This window comes from Bos taurus, chromosome 1, assembly GCF_002263795.3.
Source record: "Bos taurus isolate L1 Dominette 01449 registration number 42190680 breed Hereford chromosome 1, ARS-UCD2.0, whole genome shotgun sequence".
Taxonomy (NCBI): domain Eukaryota; kingdom Metazoa; phylum Chordata; class Mammalia; order Artiodactyla; family Bovidae; genus Bos; species Bos taurus.
This window is the reverse complement of record NC_037328.1, coordinates 77195929-77213707: the sequence shown is the minus strand read 5'-3', so window position 1 is coordinate 77213707 and position 17779 is coordinate 77195929. Positions and strand designations below refer to the sequence as shown.

Sequence of the window (17779 nt, the reverse complement as noted above, 5' to 3'; positions counted from 1 at the left end):
AGAGTGGGAGGAAGAAAGATATTTATTTTGTTGAAGACCTGTCTGGAGTAGAGTCCTCTGATGTGTAACTGACCTAGCAGACAATGAATAGGAATCTCAGATTCTATACTGTGTTGGGGACTGGGGCTCACTGGATATTTGCTGATTTTTAAAAAACCAATCCAGTCCATAAAGTATGTTGCAAGTATCTATAAAATTGCAATAAAGAGAGCAAAAAGAGTACAGTGTCAGGAGACAGATGACATGGTTGCAAACTTTTTTTTCACTTGTTTACTTTGAATTCTTGTCAGGACACTCTACAAATGTCATAATGTGTGTGTGTGTGTGTGTGTAGGAGTATGTGTGTCCATCTATCTCACAGGAGTATTGTGGGATACAACAAAGTATATCAAAGAATGTTACAAATGCTAAAGCTAAATAGTAATATAAGAGATTATTGTATTTGTAAGGAATGATTTTAAAAATTAATATAACATCTTCCTTCAGAAAAACTTATAAACAAAACTATAATACCATATTTTCTATTTCACATAATTCCCAGTTCCTACATTAAAACTTTTGGCCTGGATTTAAAGGAATGTTTCCTATTTTACATTGGCATAGTTATTGTTACCTTTTAAGGGTACGTGTGATTCCAGAATGCTGACTGTTCTTAGTAACAAGAGGCAGTGAAAATTTGTCCCCAGAGCTCCACATTCTGGAGGAAACTGATGAAATCTTATGTTTGCTTTTCACAGAAATTAAGAAAAAAAGAAAAAAAAAAAGTTCGGTAGAAAGCCCAAGTAGGAAATGAAGCTGATGACTCTATTGAAAATGAAGGTAGGTAGAGATTTTCATTTGACATGGAATCATCAGAAATGGTCACTGTATTTTTTACCTAAAATAATCTCCAGTAACTGAACAGAGCCAGATATATAGCCTTTTAGTGAAGGCTTGTGAGAGAGTAAATATAAGAAAGTGCTTGGAAATGAATGAAACAGAATTCCAAAATCACTTTTACAATAGCACTATTATAGAAGAACAGAAATGGAAATATGTGTGTGTGTCTGAAGATGGAGTCTTACATTTACCACATTTCTAGTTAACTTAATAAGATCTCATCTGAGGCTTATTATATGCCTTCAGGGAAATGTAGGCAGTTCTCACCTGCTAAGAATTGGAGCAACAAATCAAAATTAAGGAGCCAGTGTCTCTAACATCCAGAAGGCCATGCGGGGTTCCACAGACAAATGGAGATGCTGAGGCCACAGGGTGATCAGTAGAAACAGTCCTGATTTGCTACAGGTAATTCACAGCTTTCAGCAACTTTTCATTCTTGAACTAGTACCTTATACTGGTGGAAACAACAAAGGCAGCTTGTAAGATCTTTATTGGGAAAATAGTATACCTCTATCAAGCCCTTATACTGTTCGTGATATTGACTGTATAGATCATGATTAGAAATGATAATGAGAATAATGATAATCAATTCTCAACTGAAAGCTCCACACATCCTCAGCAATGTCTCCCAGGGTTGGGTGGAGGATGCTGATGTCACAGAGTGACAGTGTCAGGGCAGCAAGGAAGCACAGAGGCCATCCTCTTTGATTTTTCTCTAGGGGACACTGCAGGTCAGGAGCAAATAGGGTGAGGAAGAAAGATTTGTTCAAGGTCTTAAGGGTCAATAGCAGAATCAGAGCTAACTTTCAGGTTTTCAGACCCTCAGTAAAATATTCTGTCTACTGTATTCACAGTCTCCTTTATAGTTTTTTACAACTGCAGGAAGAGAAGATAAGGAAATCTAATGAATTTAACTGCCAAGTCAGCAAGTTCATTTTTGATGGAAAAGGGGGAAAAAATTAAAACACTAAATCTTGGAATCCAAAAAGAATTTGAATCTCAGTTTTATAAACTACTGGTAAAAGTACTGAGCCTCTATGATTCTTACTTGCTTGTCTGAACTTTAACTAGGATATGACTTGTGTTTATTTTCTCTTCCTAGTTTCTAGGACAATATTTTTCATTTAGTAAATCCTTAGTAATTGGTAGTGCCTGAGGGAGGCATGATTTTTTAAAATGAATTTGGAGCTTTATAAATACTCTAATCAATTTCCGCCTGTATGTTTATATCCACAACATCACTGGACTGTCCGGGCTCTGTGTGAGGTCTTTCAGGGATGAGAAGCTAATTGGGTTATTATAATAGATTATAAGAGAATATATAATTATAATACATTGGACCATGCTGAACCATGACTTTATAAAATCCTCCCATTTGTTCTGATTTGACTTCTCCAGCCATTGCTAAGAAGTCCCATCTTATTTCTTCCTTATATTCACACTGAATATTGAACACAGCTCCTAGATTTTCCCATTTCTTAGACCTAAATGAATATACTGTCTTATTTTCATTGGCAACTATTACAACATGTTTTATGTACAATGTAGGACAAAACACGCTACTGATGACACGAAACCAATTCAGAAGCCCATCTAACTACAAGATGGTTAGTCATTTGATGACAGTTTTTCATCCTGCCCAAAGGTAGTCCAAAAATTTGTATAAATGACATGTTGCTAGTTGGACCTCCATAAGCAACATTCCTCTCATTCACCATTTTAGGTTTATAGCTGGAGAAGACATTCCTTTTGTAATTTATAAATATTAGCAATGCTACTGACTATGGGTCAAGGTTAACCTCTTAAATAGTTAGCATATGTAAATAAATATGAGTCTCCTGCCTTTATCTATATTGGTGAAATTTTCTAGGAAATAATTCAGTCAATCTAGTTATTTCATAATTCAAACACTACTGGCAATGTAGGTGGTCTTTAGTGCATTGAGATACAAACAGAAAATTTCATTCTTGCAATTGTGACTTCATAAAAGCAAATGACATTTGGGGAAACTTACTCCTTCTAAAACTAAAACACTCACATTTGCTGAAGAGCAATCATAAATCACAAGTATTCTTTTCTGATAATTATTAAAAATATAATTTTCTCTTTTGAGTTCTATTTTGCTTAGTAACTACTTTCTATCCTGTTGTATATCCTTTTATGACCACCCGAGTAGGAGCTGGTAAAATTCTATGTAGTCCATTTCCAATTCATAAATTCTTCAGTTCAATTCAGTTCAGTTGCTCAGCCATGTCCGACTCTTTGTGACCCCAGGGACTGCAGCACACCAGGCTTCCCCTCTCATCACCAACTCCTGGAGCTTGCTCAAATTCATGTCCATTGAGTTGATGATGCCATCCAACCATTTCATCCTCTGTCATCCCCTTCTCCTTCCTCCTTCAATCTTTCCCAGCATTAGGGTCTCTTCCAATGAGTCAGTTCTTTGCATGAGGTGGACAAAGTATTGGAGTTTCAGCTTCAGCATCAGTCCTTCCAATAAATATTTCAGACTGATTTCCTTTAGGATTGCCTGGTTGGATCTCCTTGCTGTTCAAGGGACTTTCAAGAGTCTTCTCCAACACCAAAGTTCAAAAGCATCAATTCTTTGGCGCTCAGCTTTCTTTATAGTCCAACTCTCACATCCATACATTACTACTAGAAAAATCATAGTTTTGACTAGATGGACCTTTGTTGGCAAAATAATGTCTCTGCTTTTTAATATGCTGTCTAGGTCTGTTATAGCTTTTCTTCCAAGGAGCAAGCATCTTTTAATTTCACGGCTGCAGTCACCATCTGCAGCGATTTGGAGCCCCCTAAAATAAAGTCTCTCACTGTTCCCATTGTTTCCCCATCTATTTGCCACGAAGTGATGGGACCAGATGCCATGAACTTAGTTTTTAGTTTAGTTTTTAGTTTTCTTACTGTGGACATAATCACTCATCCATTATCATTACTGCTCCTATGATATCCTGATAATCTATATAAATTCATGTTCTTCCTACCAGTGAACAATATAAGTGGTAGAGAAAATAAAGTACAACATATTTCATAAATATGTGCTGACTATGATATTCAAATTGTGCATTTATAATCTGCTCATAAGATGATGTTTTTTTTGAACACACACATAGAGTAAAAAAAAAAAAAATCCAGAAAATCTATCTTAAAATCAAGTCTTTGTTACTAAAATAGAATTTTTGGAATATTATCTGGATGAATTCCAGGGAAAAATCAAAACAACAGAAATATCTTGCTTTACAGTCTTTCCCAGGTAAGAATAAATACTTTGCAAATAAGTATAAAATAGAAAAGAAAGCTGTTTACTTTTTATTTTACTTTTAGCATATTGCACATCTGTTAAAATATATCCAGGGTCAAACTAATGTTTTTAAAATGAAAGCAAAATAAAAGCCCAAAAAGGGAATGAAAGGTGTCCAACTTCATTTTCCAGATAGTTTGAAAATCATCAGCCCATTGTTCAGCACAAGTGAGAAGCAGAAGCTATTCCCTAGATAGTCACCATCTTCTCACGACACTTCATAATCCCAACACATTACATATTAGTTTCGGCTGAACCAGATGCCAAATGGGAGAAATTTTACAGTACAAAGGAGTCAGCATGGTGGAATGATACAGAAAATTTCAGCCAAGACACATTCCCTTGGCTCTCAGTTCCCTTACAGCTGTCACAATACTTCCCAGAACACATCACATACAGTACACCCTCCTGACATCTGCCTCCCTGTGGTCCCAGTGAGGATTCTATAGGTTGATATATTATATTCCACTCAGGACTGGAGCATGAGACACCTCACCAGGGACACTTGATTAATTCTGCAAAAGTACACATTTATCAACAGAGTGTATACACATAAAACTTCCAAAAATAATATTTATTATAAGGCAGCTGACCATAAAAATGTATATAAGAGGAAAATACAGTGTTAGAAGGAAGGATCAAAATTATACAGAAGGAGTGATACCTGGAAAGATATACAATAAAATTGAATAGTGGGGTAAAGTGGATGAGGGAACCCCTTAAACTAAGTTGGCCAGGAAGACCTCTCTGAGGAGGTAATATCTGAGCTGAGACCACAATAGCGAGACCAGGAAAGAGAAGATGTGGAGAAAGGTATTCAAGGCAAAGAGAAGAGTGCAAAGGGTCTTAGAAGAAGTCCTTTGGTTTCTTTGAGAAAAAAGAAAAAAGAAAATGCTGCTTTGTCTGGAAACTCACAGGCTGGATAAGAAAGCAAAGTCCAGATCATCTAAGGCATTGCAGGCCAGAGTAAGGAGCTCAGATTTATTGCTAAATGATAGGAAAATTAATGCAAGTTATACTTAGACTGAGCTCCCTAAAAACTAAGATCATTATACTTGTTTTTCCCTAAGCAAGGAAAAATAGGGCCGTCATTGAAAGAAAAGGCATCTGAAAAAAACAATAAACAAAAATATTCTTTTTTCCGTTAACTTGCCTTCCTATTTACTAGATTTTATTCTTGCCCATCCCCCTGCCCCCAGATTCTTTCATAAATCCTAGTTCCAATTACAGCAGAAAGAAAGGGACACACAGAGATAGAATGAAAACTAACAACAGAAGTGTGATGGTCAGTTTCATGTGTCAAATTAGATAGGCTACCATCCCCGATCAAACATTAACCTAGATGTTGCTGTTAAGATGTTTTGTAGATGTGACTGATGTCCATAATCAGTTTACTTAAGTGAAGGAGATTATCCTTGATATTCTGAGTGGGCCTGATTCAATCAGTTGAAAGGCCTTAAAAAATAAAATTTCTTCTTCCCTAAAGAAAAAGAACTCTCTTCTATAGTAGCAGCTTCAGCTCATGACCAAGAGTTCACATTTGCTCTTCCTGATGGCCTGTCCTGTAGATTTCATACTTACCTGCCAGCTCCCAAATTGTGCAAGCCATTACCTTGCAGTAAATCTCTTAAAATATATCTTGTTCTATTGAACCTGACTGATCCTATGTCACACTTACTTTGAAGTAAAATAAAATCTATGCCAAATATCAAAGGGGTAGGGATAAGCATAGTTCCTTCACTTGTATGACCACACAAAATGGATTTATCTATGTGGAAGATGAAGAAAACAGTTAACAGTCAACTTGTATAATGGAGCCAAATTCAAAATTCCTTAGTTCTGGACAGATGAACTCATGGACTTCCCAGATGGCTCAGTGGTAAAGAATCCTCCTGCCACTACAGGAGACACAGGTTTGATCTCTGTGTCAGGAAGATCCCCTGGAGAAGGAAATGGCAACCCACTCTAGTATTCTTGCCTGGGAAAACCCATGGACAGAGGAGCCCAGTGGGCTACAGCCCATGGGGTGGCAAAACAGTCAGACACAATTAAGCGACTAAACAACAACAATCAGTATCACGCTGGCAATTGAAACCACTAACTGCTTTAGCCTGAAAACCGAATGACACTATGATTCTATCCTTTTGTGGGGAGGAAGAAAAAGGAACCTAGAGCAGCAGTAGTTCCTAAAGCTGGGGGGCACAAAAGACTCACCTAGGTAGGTTTTTTAAATTTATTTATTTTAATATTTTGGATGCAAAATATTAAATGTCTACCAATTCAGACCTTCTAGGTCTGTGAGCCCCAAACTTGTGTTTTAAAAAGCTTGAGATGGATCCTGAGACACAGAGCTGGCTTGGGACATCTGACCTAAGAATGTGTCTTTATGTTCCCCTGGTTCAGGATGCAGTAATACCAAGAAAAACAAAATATAAGCTAAGCCATATTATCTTTAAAAAAAAAGAGGTAATTTTTTTGGCTATCGATCTAGATTTGCCTTATACTTAATCACAGAGAGCTTATTTCATCTGTCCTGATGGCGTGCTGCAGTTCATGGGGTCGCAAAGAGTCAGACAGGACTGAACAAATGAACTGAACTGAACTGATGCATATGAGACTTCTGATTTCCCTTATTCTAGAACAGTGGTGGTCACACCAAGTTCTTGGAGGTATCTCAAGGACTGTAAGACACAGAAGAGACACAGTTTTACCACTAAAACTCTCTTCATTCATTGTTCAGATCGTCATTTTTTTTTTTAAAGACTTTTATTTATTTATTTTTTTCTAATTTTATTTTATTTTTAAACTTTACATAATTGTATTAGTTTTGCCAAATATCACAATGAATCCGCCACAGGTATACATGTGTTCCCCATCCCGAACCCTCCTCCCTCCTCCCTCCCCATACCATCCCTCTGGGCCGTCCCAGTGCACCAGCCCCAAGCATCCAGCATCGTGCATCGAACCTGGACTGGCAACTCGTTTCCTACATGATATTTTACATGTTTCATTGCCATTCTCCCAAATCTTCCCACCCTCTCCCTCTCCCACAGAGTCCATAAGGCTGTTCTATACATCAGTGTCTCTTTTGCTGTCTCGTACACCGGGTTATTGTTACCATCTTTCTAAATTCCATATATATGCGTTAGTATACTGTATTTATGTTTTTCCTTCTGGCTTACTTCACTCTGTATAATAGGCTCCAGTTTCATCCACCTCATTAGAACTGATTCAAATGTATTCTTTTTAATGGCTGAGTAATACTCCATTGTGTATATGTACCACTGCTTTCTTATCCATTCATCTGCTGATGGACATCTAGGTTGCTTCCATGTCTTGGCTATTATAAACAGTGCTGCAATGAACATTGGGGTACACGTGTCTCTTTCCCTTCTGGTTTCCTCAGTGTGTATGCCCAGCAGTGGGGTTGCTGGATCATAAGGCAGTTCTATTTCCAGTTTTTTAAGGAATCTCCACACTGTTCTCCGTAGTGACTGTACTAGTTTGCATTCCCACCAACAGTGTAAGAGGGTTCCCTTTTCTCCACACCCTCTCCAGCATTTATTATTTGTAGACTTTTGGATCACAGCCATTCTGACTGGTGTGAAATGGTACCTCATAGTGGTTTTGATTTGCATTTCTCTGATAATGAGTGATGTTGAGCATCTTTTCATGTGTTTGTTAGCCATCTGTATGTCTTCTTTGGAGAAATGTCTATTTAGTTCTTTGGCCCATTTTTTGATTGGGTCGTTTATTTTTCTGGAGTTGAGCTGTAGGAGTTGCTTGCATATTTTTGAGATTAGTTGTTTGTCGGTTGCTTCATTTGCTATTATTTTCTCCCATTCTGAAGGCTGTCTTTTCACCTTGCTAATAGTTTCCTTTGTTGTGCAGAAGCTTTTAAGGTTAATTAGGTCCCATTTGTTTATTTTTGCTTTTATTTCCAATATTCTGGGAGGTGGGTCATAGAGGATCCTGCTGTGATGTATGTCGGAGAGTGTTTTGCCTATGTTCTCCTCTAGGAGTTTTATAGTTTCTGGTCTTACGTTTAGATCTTTAATCCATTTTGAGTTTATTTTTGTGTATGGTGTTAGAAAGTGGTCCAGTTTCATTCTTTTACAAGTGGTTGACCAGATTTCCCAGCACCACTTGTTAAAGAGATTGTCTTTAATCCATTGTATATTCTTGCCTCCTTTGTCAAAGATAAGGTGTCCATATGTGCGTGGATTTATCTCTGGGCTTTCTATTTTATTCCATTGATCAATATTTCTGTCTTTGTGCCAGTACCATACTGTCTTGATAACTGTGGCTTTGTAGTAGAGCCTGAAGTCAGGTAGGTTGATTTTTCTTCTTTTAAAAAATAAAAACCATTCAAGAATTTTCATTTGAAAAATGACATACTACTTTTAAGAAAAGCGGTTTGAAAATAATGGCTCCAGATTTTGCATCAGTTTTTTAGAGACCTTTTTGACTTAGGTTACTGATGGACTCTGACATTAATAACTACTTTAAAAAGAGAGAGTGAGAGACAGAGAAAGTACAGAAAACATAAGCTTGATATTATACCTTTGACCTATTTGAAAGCTATTATTTTCCATTTCTTTGGCTAACTGTACTTTATGTAATATTTATATAAAATATTCATACACATATTCTCCTGAAGCAGCTTATCCTATTTGAAGACTTAATGTCTGATTGCACTATAGGGACAACAGCTGGAGATCAACTGCAATATGTTTTAGAAGCACTGTTTCTTCTTGATCAGTATCACATCATTCACAAGTTTAAAAAAGTCCTGTAAGACACAGGGAAGGGATTCTTCTTGCTCTTTCTTATCCACATCTACTCCAAGTCCTAGAATCTTCCAGAGGAACAAAATAATAATTTTTTAAAAAAATAGCTTTGCAGGTGTGTGCATATGTGCCAAATAGCATTTCAAGAACTAAACAGCAGTATTAGAATTTGGTTCACATTTTGGCTTCAAATTACAGAAGACGTGAGTAAGGGCACGTCCGTGACTCAGTGTTCAACCCTTGCCAAAGTAGTAGTTTTCTAGGAAGAAAACTACAGGGGGGAAAACCCAGAAAGTCAGAAAAAAGAAAAGGCAAAGAAACTGCTCTACATGTTGATAACTCATGCTCATAACTAAATCTTGACAATGCCATAAAGAGCACAGGCTCAGTGTTTAGAAAAGAGAAATACACATACATAAGGTCTACCCAATATTTCTGCAGACATGTGGTTATTTTCAGTCACATTAATTAAGCTCTGTGCATGGTGCTTGCACATAAATAAAACCAGATGTTTAAGTTGTGGTTCAACCCTGTATTCTCTCACATCTACTCCTGCCCTTCCCTACCATGCTCCAGAAATTGGCTTTTTGCCTAAACAGGCAAGGGAGGGAAGGATAGAATTTAAAAAAAAAATAGTTCTGGGGTTGCAGGCTTACTTTTCTCTTGATGAGTAGTTGATGATGTGTGGTTACTATAACTGGCTTTCATGACTTCTCCAAGGGAAAGTGGAGAATTGTAGTTTTCTCAAGGCAGTTGGGATCCTAAAAGGATCATTTATTCATCATGCTATCAATTTATCAACCATCGAGACAACTATGTTTCAATTTTGTCAGTTACAAGCATAACTTAAAACTCCTCTCTGAGGGCATTATGCCAAGTAAAATAAGCCAGAGAAAGACAAATACTGTAGGATATCACTTATATGTGGAATCTAGAAAATACAACAAACTAGAGAATGTAACGGTGTAATGGCAACCCACTCCAGTATTCTTGCCTGGAGAATCCCATGGACAGAGGAGCCTGGCAGGCTTTATAGTCCATAGGGTTGCAAGAGTCGGACACGATTTAGCCACTAAACCACCACCACCAGAGAATATAACAAAAAAGAAGGAAACTCACAGATATAGAGAACAAACTAGTGGTTACTACTTGGGATGCAGGAGAAGAGTAGGGGACTCGGAAGTGAAAACTAGTATGCATAAAATAAGTTACAAAGGTATATTGTACAACACAGGGAATACAGCCAATATTTTTTAACTATAAATTGAATGTAACATTTAAAAACTGTGAATCATTATAGTGTATACCTGTTACTTATATAATATTACATAGCAACTATCTTTGAATAAAAAAGAATAAATCAAAGCCTAAAAATTTTTATAAAAAACTCACTCTCTGATACACAAGCAGAAGAAATGCACACACATACACACATAAATACAAGTGCTAGTTAACATGTGAATATGTTAACAAATATGGAGAGAATCCTTTCATGGAATTAAAATCATTAGGTCTGCTCCTATAATAATGCATTTCCCAATACGTATTCTGAAGCACACTTGTTCCACAAAATGTAACCTTGTTTTTAGGATTTAAGTAAGTTTGAGAAATGCTAGGTTACACAGTTACAGAGATTTCTTTAGTGAGGGACTTTCAGAGCTTCTACTATGCTGATGCACACTGTGAATATTCAAGAGAGCAATATCCTGTATATTCTCTCAAACAGAGTTGACCCAGAGTTTTGTGGATTATCCTGTGAGGGTAGTGATCTTCAGGACATGTTGTAAGAAATACTAATCTCAGTTAACCTAAGGTGTCTGTCCAGGCTCTGGTTGAATTTTTCCTGTGTGAATTGCTACTTTCCAAAAAAGTCCCTTGTGTCCTACAAAATATCTAAATCAAACATAATCTCACTAACATTGAACCATAATTTACTTCCCTATAACTTCCACCACGGCTCTTATTTTTGTATTTTGAAAGCCAAAAGCAGGCATAATGTAATCCCTTTTTCTAGTGATATATCTTAGGCAACAATTATATTCCCACACAGACTTTCATTGTGCAGGGGGAAAAAAAAAACAACCTCTAGTTCTTAAATGTGTTAAACTACATGCTCTAATCCTATTTGAATGTCTTCTTTAAGAGAAGGCACCCAGAAATGAACACAAATTTAGATATGCTTCAATAGATGAAGTCTCAGATCTCGTTAGTTTTTGTCTGGTGGACATGTCTTACTGATTCCTATTAATTTACCAAAGTTTTTGAGTCCTCATAAATTTCGTGACAGTGTGTGAATGTATGTATTTATTTTTTGAGAAATGTTGGGAGAACACAAGTCTGCTAAATTTCATTTGCCCTTCATCACAGAAACTCTTCTGTATAATAAATTGGTTCTCTTTTCTCAGTCATCTTACCTCAGTCTCATGCACATTTTATCATTTATGAGAATGGGGTGTAGTATCCTGGTGCATGCGTGCTCAGTTGTGTGACTCTTTGAAACCCCATGGGCTGTAGCCTATCAGGCTCCTCTGTCCATGGGATTTTCCCGGCAAGAATACTGGAGTGGGTTTCCATTCCTCCTCCAGGGGATCTTCCTGACCCAGGGATAAAACCCATATCTCCTGCATCTCCTTCATTGACAGGCAGATCCTGGTATTTTCTACCAAAGTCCTCTTTCCAGTTTAATACTTCTTCATTATCTGACACCATATAAATCCTTCCAAGCCATTACAAAACCACATGATATCAATCAGAAAACATTTCTCTAGATAGTCATGAATATTAGAATATCATAAGAGGCACTGTTTGAGATAAAATGCCTTTTGAAATTAAGATACTGATCTGTAACAATTTCCTGGTCTGCAAACCCAAGTAGCCAGTCTCATAGCTGTAGATAATGCAATTCTTATTAATTCACCATGTATGGCATCTTTAACAGTACCATCACATAATTTGATACATTGTGAATGTTATGGAATGGAACAGGACAATGTTAATTGTAGTTGATGTAAGTCCAGGTTAGGATTTGAAGAAAGTGTGTTGTCAACAGATGACAGGTCACTTTGAATGACAGGAGAATGAGGGAAGCAAATGAAGAAAACTATCACCATAGTCATGATGATGAGCAACCAGTACACAGAAAGGCTTTTGCTTTCATTTTTGTTTTTTCTTTATAAAAAATGGGAATGGGAAAAGAGGTGACACAGACTTTTAGAGCATCAAAATAAATAATGTCATTTCACTCTTTGCTCAAAAAATGCACTTTTATGTGAAAGGGATAAATAATTTGCTCAGTCTTCTGTCCTGCTAAAAAACCAAACACCCAAAGGGATATATATCCTGGATATTCAGTAGCTACAATAATAAGATTTTACCTAAAGAAGAGATGAATTTGAAAAGTTATATAGCTTGGTCTACTTTCTTTTGAAAAATTAAAATAAGCAAAGGAAAACTGTCATTTGGCAAATTCAAGAGTCTTGTTGAATTGTCAGTCCTTACAAAGTCTCTCATCTTTAAAATCCCCAACGATTTAATTGCAACATTTAAAATAATAAATATCTGCAATACATGTTTGTCATTTTAAGAACAAACATTACTTTCAAATTACTTTTTCTCCCGAGGATTTAATCTGCCAGGTTTCAGCCCACAGTGAATTCTTGCAGCTGGGTTAGGATCCCTCAAGAAAGGGCGTTCAAAACAAAAATGCTGAGGGAGGCAATTCAGCCAAGGAAGGCATTTCAGCTGTGGAGGAGGGTGGAACGCTTCTGAGCACGAGGTTTTCCCTCTCAAGCCTGGAAATGCCATCTTACAAGGCTTCTTCACTATTTGTTCTATTCATGCTTCCACAAAAGTCAGATCTTACACACACACACACACAAAATACCAAACCAAAACAAACAAAAAATCCTGTAGAAAATAGTTCTTGAGGGAACACAGTTTTGCTCCTGGTAACTGACATTCTCAAAAAAAAAAAAAAAAAAAAGGCAAAATAAATCAGAAAGGTTCAAAAAAGAGGTGAAGTATTACTACAGGGAAATAGTTTTATTTAGCATTTATTGAGTTCTTGCTCTGTGCCTAGCATTGTTGTTCTCCTTGAGGGAGATGATATCATATCACCACGTTACACAAATATAAACTGAAAGCAGAGAGCTTATTAATTTGACTAAGAACACGTGGTTGTGTGTACACAAGTGTAAAGGAAGTTTATGCATGTGAGTATGCATATGTGTGTATTTATATGTGTGAGTGCATAAACATGCATATATATAATCTTTACTGATGTATAATTGGTGACCAACAAATTGCAATATTAAAGAACACAGCTTGATAAATTTTAACATATGTATTCACCATGAAGGCACATCCTAATCAAGATAATAAGTATATCCATTGCCCCTACAAGTTTCTTTGTGTCTGTTTGTAATTCATCTTTTTTCCTTTGTACATTCTAAGGCAACTACTGATATGCTTTCTAATAGAAATTTCTATCTAATTTTCTATCCAATAGAATTTTATGTAAAAGGATTTATGCAACATATAATTTTTTAACTGGTTTCTTTCATTCAGCAGTTTGAGATTCAAGTATGGTGTTGCACATATCAGTATGTGAAATTATTATCAACTATTCCTTTTTATTGTTAAGCAGTATTACATTGGATGGCAATACCACAATTTATTTTGTCAAATTCTTGTTGGTAGACATCTTCTTCCAATTACTAACAATACAAATAAAGCTGCTAAAAACATTCAGGTACAGGTTTTTAATTTCTCTAGTGATTTTTAGTATCTTTTCAAGTACTTATTTGCCATCTTTATATCATCTTTGTTGAAGTGTCTGGTCAAATATTTTTAAATTGGATTATCTTATTATTGAGTTGAAAGGGTTCTTTACATATTCTAGACACATATCCTTTGTCAGATACATATTTTGCAAATAATTTTCCTTGGGCCATGTCTGTCTTTTCATTTTTATTACAGTGTCTTCTGAAGAGCAATACTTTAAAATTTAAGTGGGGTCCAAGTTCTTTATTTTTCTTTCAGCGTGTGAATTCCACTCCCAATTAAAGAAATAATAACCGAATTCAAAGTTACCAGGATTCTTCTCCTATGCTTTCTTTAGAAGTTTTATATTTTAATTCTTATATGTAAGTTTATAATCCATTAGAATTAATTTTTATATGTAGTGTGAGATAAGGATTGAGGTTCTTTTTTTTTTTTTTTTGTATATGGCAATCCATTTTTCCATCACCCTTTGCTGAAAAACATTATTCTTTCTCCATCAAATTTCCATGGTACCTTAGTTGACTATGTGGAGGCTTATAACTAGACTCTTATTATACTATGTTCTTAATCACTACAGAGAATTACAATTAAAGGTCATTAGCTAAAAAATGAAATCATTGAAACAATGCCTAATCAGAGCCCCTGACACCCATTCCGCACTTCAGTTTCCAAAAGTATAATTAAATTAAAAGATGTTTGCTCCTTGGAAGAAAAGCTATGACAAACCTAGATAGCATATTAAAAAGCAGAGACATCATTTTGCTGACAAAGGTCTGTATAGTCAAAGCTATGGTTTTTCCAGTAGTCATGTATGGATGTGAGAGTTGGACCAGAAAGAAGGCTGAGTGCCGAAGAACTGATGCTTTTGAATTGTGGTGCTAGAGAAGTTCTTGAGAGTCCTTTGGACAGCAAGGAGATCAAAGCAGTCCATCCTAAAGGAAATCAACCGTGAATATTCATTGGAAAGACTGATGCTGAAGCTCTAATACTTTGGACACTAGATGTAAAGAGTCAACTCATTAGAAAAGACACTGATACTGGGAAAGATTGAAGACATGAGGAGAAGGAGGCAGCAGAGGATGAGATGGTTGGATGGCAGCACTGACTCAATGGACATGAGTTTGAACAAACTCTGGGAGATAGTGAAGGACAGTTAGGCCTGGCATGCTACAGTCCATGATGTCGCAAAAAGTCAGATACAACTAAGCAACTGAACAACAAATAAATGAAGCAATTTAGGCAATGACAGTATCTGGCTTACATAATTATAGTGTTCAAAAGAAAATCATAGTCCGAGGAACCTGCATTTTGAATAATCTGCAGTGGACTGGCCTGGTCTCTGAGGAGCTGGTAAAGTTATCACTTGCTACTTAGTCTGACCTGAGAGCTCATCTCAGAAAGGATATTCAGCTTTGTCTTATCTTTAGGGTGTTGGGGGAATGCAGGGAGAAGATTATAGAATCTCAGAACCAGTCTGGCAGTTCAGCTGTTTGACAACATCTTTATCATGCTGATACCTTTATTCAGTTATCAAACTTTGATTGGATTCCTACAAAGAAGTCAACTCTCTCACTCCCTTTCTCAGGGCAGCCTGATCATCTATGGAGAGTCCTCGTTCTATGATCTTGCACAGAAGTTGCTTTCTATGCAACTTCTATGATCCTGAAACTCTCACCTATGAATCCAAGTTTTGTGGCCTCACATGGATTTTACCTGCCTGGCTATCAGTCATATGAAGACACAATCGGTTACTGCCATAATCGCCCTACCCCATTCACTGTTATCGGGGGGCGGGAACTATGGAAACTAATCTTAATATTCCTCCCTCTTCACATTATAGAGTTGCATGCCCCTTACCATCTTGTTCTCTACTTTGAATAACTCTCCTTTTATAATATTCTTAAATGATTAGCCCACAACTGAACACAATCCTTCAACACAGGTATCACATGGTAACAAGAACACTGACCTCTGTGCCTATAAACAAGCTTTAATAGGGCATTTTTGAGTTAGAAATAATAACGAGGTGTGCATAATATATGGCCTCATGTTTAGTAGTCTCCTTCTTACTTATCCAAGTTTGTTTTAGTTTGGATTAAACTAGACAGTTTCAAGTCGATTCTTCTGCCAGTGATGTTACATTTAATTTTTTATAAATCTAAGTTCTACAAAATTGAAATTCACATTAATATGTTTTTAATTATTCTCCTTTACTTGAATAACAACCATATGTAACAAAATGTTTTTCAGTTCTTATAACAAGTACCTTTAGATGTTAAAATGTAAGCAAAATTCTTGGATAGAAAGTCTTGCCAGATACAAAGTGTTACTTTTCTCTTTCTCTAGTTTCACCAAATACCAAAAGGCCCAGTACTTAGATATGTAAGGCATCTGCTAATTACATTTCAAGAGTAAGGGCAATGGTAATATTTATATTTCACAAAACTATCACATTCTCTTGAGGGAAGTCAAAGATTATTGTGTGGGCATTGAAGCAAGTATGAATAAAATAGACTCTGGTTTTCAAAAAGAGAATATAGAATACAATATCATTCTCAATTTTATCCTTCTGGCTTTACTGATATCTTTGATGAATGATAAAAGTAATATTTATAAAGTAATTCCAGGTAATACAACTCTAAAAATAGCCTATATCTTTCGTATTCTTGGCATGTATCATACTTTGCAATTAGGTGTTATTTGTATACTTAGTGGTTTTGTAAGGATGCTTGTGTTCCTCTCTCCCTTCCCTGTTCATATGCTGATGCCCTAACCCCAGTGTGGCTACATTTGGAGATAGGGCTTTTAATAAGGTAATAAGGTTGAATAAAGTCATAAGGATGGGACCCTGAGCCATAGAATTGGTGTCTTGGATTGGGCTATAAATCAGAGGTTTTTATAATACCCTCATTAGATTTGATTAACTTGCTGGAGCAGCTCACAGAACTCAGGAAAACCATTTTACTCACTAGATAACTGGTTAATTATAAAAGAAAATAACTCAAGAGTAGCTGATGAAAGAGAGGTCCCGGGCAAGGTATGTGGGAAGAGGCACAGGGCTTGCCCTCTTCAGTTATGCCACCCTCTCTGCATCTTCCTGTGTTCACCCAAAAGATCTTGGGGGTTTGTCCTTTGGGACTTTTAGGGAGGTTTTGGTACAAAAGCATGATTAATTAGTCATTGGCCATTGGCAGCTGAGCTCAGTCTCCAGGCCCTCTCCCCATCCTGGAGGAGTGTAAGCTGGGCCTGAAAGTTCCAATGCTCTAATCACCTGATTGGTTCTTCAAGCAGCCACCTCCCATCCTTAGGTGACCTAAGAGCTTTCAAGAGTCAACCCATTAACATAAAGCAAGGCATCTTCATCACCCTTTCCCTGGGAAATTTCAAGCATTTTTGAAGCTGTGAGGCAGGATCCCTGGACAAGCACCAACTATTTTGGTCATCTGAATGACCAAATATATATTTCTTACAAATCATAATATCATACTCTGAAAGGCCATATCTATAGAAAACATTATTTCTGGAGGGTATGGGTGAAAATCAGGGCTAATTCTTGCCTCTTTAAGAGTCTTAGACCATAATTAAGTTTCTAGGCACTAACAGAAATGGCAGAGACATTTTCCTAGCTGCAGGCTACTGGATGCCTTAAACACGCCAGCACGGTCTTATTTCATGAGTCCAGGAGGCTGGATTAGAAAAGCACATGCAGCCGCTCAGGCCTCCCCACTTCCTCTGCCTGGGGAATGTCCTTAAATCTATGCTCTGCCCAGACACTACTCTGTCTTACACGGGCTACCCTTCCCAGGCCTCAACATCCCAGGCAGGCTCTCTGCCTTCACCACAGGCTAGAAACACATCTTTGGAAAATGTGACCTCATTCCAGGGTGACCTGAGTTCATTTATAATGGAGAGAACCCACGAAGCTGCTGCCAACCTTCAGACAAGGGAGAAGGGATAGAGGGAAACAGACAGTGATGTAGAGCAGAAAGAGATGGAATTCAGAACTACT

At 36.9% G+C, this 17779-nt stretch overlaps 1 protein-coding gene and 1 long non-coding RNA gene across 2 annotated transcripts in view; one reads left to right on the top strand and one right to left on the bottom strand.

Annotated features, from left to right (window-relative positions):
- Positions 1–17779, bottom strand: part of P3H2 (prolyl 3-hydroxylase 2) — a 179382-nt gene that overhangs the window by 95869 nt on the left and 65734 nt on the right.
- The window catches only part of LOC132345652 (uncharacterized), a 25987-nt gene continuing 8855 nt past the window's right edge, over positions 648–17779 (top strand). The window contains exon 1 of the long non-coding RNA XR_009495081.1: positions 648–819. This is a non-coding gene — a long non-coding RNA (uncharacterized lncRNA). The remainder of the gene's footprint in view (positions 820–17779) is intronic.